Raw genomic sequence first — 2,998 nt, forward strand, 5'->3', positions numbered from 1 at the left:
GAAATACATTACACAGTAATAGTGCTAATAAGCACTTATTTTTAGTTTTCTTGTAGCACTTCTCACATAATTGGCTAGCGTGATTCGATACATGCTGTTTTTAATAAGCATAAGAAATGCAATACCCGACTATAACTATTGTTTGAATTTCTTATTCAATGGACTCTAGTGAAAATAGGGTCGATACTGAAACCGTACTTTTAGTTTTTCTTGCGCACGTGACTCATAATTTCACAACAAACTCAAACATTTGATATAAAACAGCCAAGTTTGTTTTAAAATGCACGTGCACGAGTGCTTTACCCTGAGACTAAACTTACTGATGAATTGTATCCTCTTTCACGTTTCGCATTGTTCAAATTTTAAAATTATGTTGCTTAGCCCTGCATTTGCGGAACATTTGATTCGTGATCAATGAGCAAGATTTAAACAAGATGAAACCGTGTACTGTTTGTTGTCATATTAAGAATATCTTTTATCCCCTCTCAATCGACTGTTCCTCAAGTAACAAACATGTTGGTACTTTTTGTATTTATGACAAAAATACTAGGACTATCTGTCGTCGTCCCTAATTTTGAACTACTGACCCGATGGAAAGCAGTCAGTCAGCAGCACCCTACCATCCACTATCTGTGCTAAAGGACTGACTGTCACTCTTATAATGTGCCCAAAGTTTATAGTGTGAAGAATATTTGTGGTATCGCACGGATTCGAACTCTTCTCGCCAGCTCTACCAAAGGGCTAACCTGAGCCCTAACATGTTTGTTTCAGCTTCCTTTAGCACGTTAAAATCATTTGCTGTTACAACTTAGATATGTAAGCAAAGAAAAACAATCGTCCATATTTTCTCTTTCTCCCAAGTCTCATACTCAGTAATCGAAAAGAAAACTTAAAATCTTCGCTAAAAATCGTAGTACTTTTATGATAATACTTCATAAAATAACTTACCAAGTTTGTTTGGGATCAGAGCTACACAATGTATTCACCAATGGGATCCATCCCCGAATTTGAGTGTTATAAACATTCAAGTTTACAACTGAGCCATCAAGAGTCTACCTCGCGAACATTCTCAGGAAACTTTCACATATTACTGTAATAAGAACTTGGTAACGTATTAAAACTCTTGTCCCCTCTAAAAAAAGTAATAATACAGTATCCTACGAGAAACTTAAATAGTCATTTGAATACTTTATAAGGATTGATTATATCTCAGTCGAAACTATAATTAAACACTAAAAGGGTAAAAGAAATACAGAGCACTGTAATACAAACGAGACATAATAACGTACTTCGCATTCTCGTCACAGTAACAAGACTCATCAAAACTCTCTTAAGAATTAAAGTACAGCTTCAGAAAGTCAATAACTCTGGCGAGCAAATAAGAACAGCGGAACTTTTAACTTGTTGAAATTCGGAATGGCACCCCTGTATGTGTATCAAGAATAACCCTAAAACTTCATCTTAAAAAAAACATAATTATAACAGTAATTACTTTGTTACTAATGAACTTCTTTGTTAGATTTAATTAGTTTAATGATTGGTATTTTAAATAGTTTGGTTTGTCCCTCCAGATTTTTTGACGTCCTTCTATGTATCTATCTATCTATCGAGAAAAATAAGTACCGGTAAACGAATAGGGAAAATGATTACTTAATAAGCCGGACCACGTGATCTGAGGTCATTCTTTTTTCTCTCTCTCTCTCTTTCTGCAATGTTGATGGCATTCTGAATTTTAGGCTTGCCTGTCAATTGTGCATGAGCTTTCCTTTTACGGAATTGCTGGAGCTGCTTCTTTAGAATATGTTTTCTGTGTCACCACCAGGAGGTGAAAAAGAAAATAGGCGAATATTGTGGTGAGTGGAGTATCTTTTTTGTAGACCAGAAACAGCTATGTTCAGTGCTTTATGACCTGTAATGTATTGTACAGAAGTGTATGTCGTTATTACTTTTATAGACCACTTTATTCGGACCATATGAAATGATAAGGTTTTTCATGTGAGCTTGATTTTGAAACATGAATGAAAAACAAATTGCGGTTTGTTTCAAACGTAAGATTGTATTTAGATAAAGATAATCTAAACGCGTAGATAACATAAAAAATGTTCTCATTACTCGAATAGTTGCTGATAAAAAAATAAATTTTAGATCATCCAGTTTCGAAGTGGAGGTTAGAGCTAGACGAGTTTGCTGTGTCGATAGGGGCGCCACCTTATGTGAACTCGCTTGTGTGGCAATTATCTTTTTTTTTTAAATATTTTATAAGGTAAATTAAAATGTATAAAATGTCCAATACTCTAAGTACGTAGTTTGTCCCCAGGAGTTCAAAATAAACAATTATATATATATATATATATTTGCGGTTTGTATAGATACGAATTACATAGAACGCCCAGACTAACACGTCACACAGTGAACATTTTCACGTTTCTAAAAATGTGGTGTTTTCATAACCGGCTTGAAATGTCATCTTTTTTCGCTTTAGTCATCTTGTTTACCCCATTTTGTCTTCCGGGGTTCTGAATAACAGTACCATACAGCTAGTACGTGCCTTGAATGATGTAACGCTTCTTTCGCTAAGTCTGTAAGCCAAAATAGGCCTAAGCTCCGGTTACATACATCGACACAGAGTGTCATAGAGAGAGACCATGTAAAGCGAATTTCATGGCTTGAAAATTCACCCCCCCCCCCTCAATAAACAAGAAAAAACTGAATTCATGGTCGTCCTTGGTATTTATTTTCAAGATGATGAACTACCAATACGTTGGTAAAACTTCCAAGACGGTTGGAGTTATAGTTATTTGTAGTACTGTAACGCAAGGTTACGTATCAGTAGAAGCAGGACCAAATAATTATAGAATCATATCCTTTAAAATACACATAACGTACCAATACACACAAAAATAAACTAGTGGTCTGTTGTTGAGGCACACAACACACACGCAGCTTACGAATACACACATGAACACATTGATTGTCAGTTATTAAGACGTATGCATAG

The sequence above is a fragment of the Limulus polyphemus genome, unplaced genomic scaffold (assembly GCF_000517525.1).
Source record: "Limulus polyphemus unplaced genomic scaffold, Limulus_polyphemus-2.1.2 Scaffold328, whole genome shotgun sequence".
In the NCBI taxonomy this organism is placed as follows: Eukaryota; Metazoa; Arthropoda; class Merostomata; order Xiphosura; family Limulidae; genus Limulus; species Limulus polyphemus.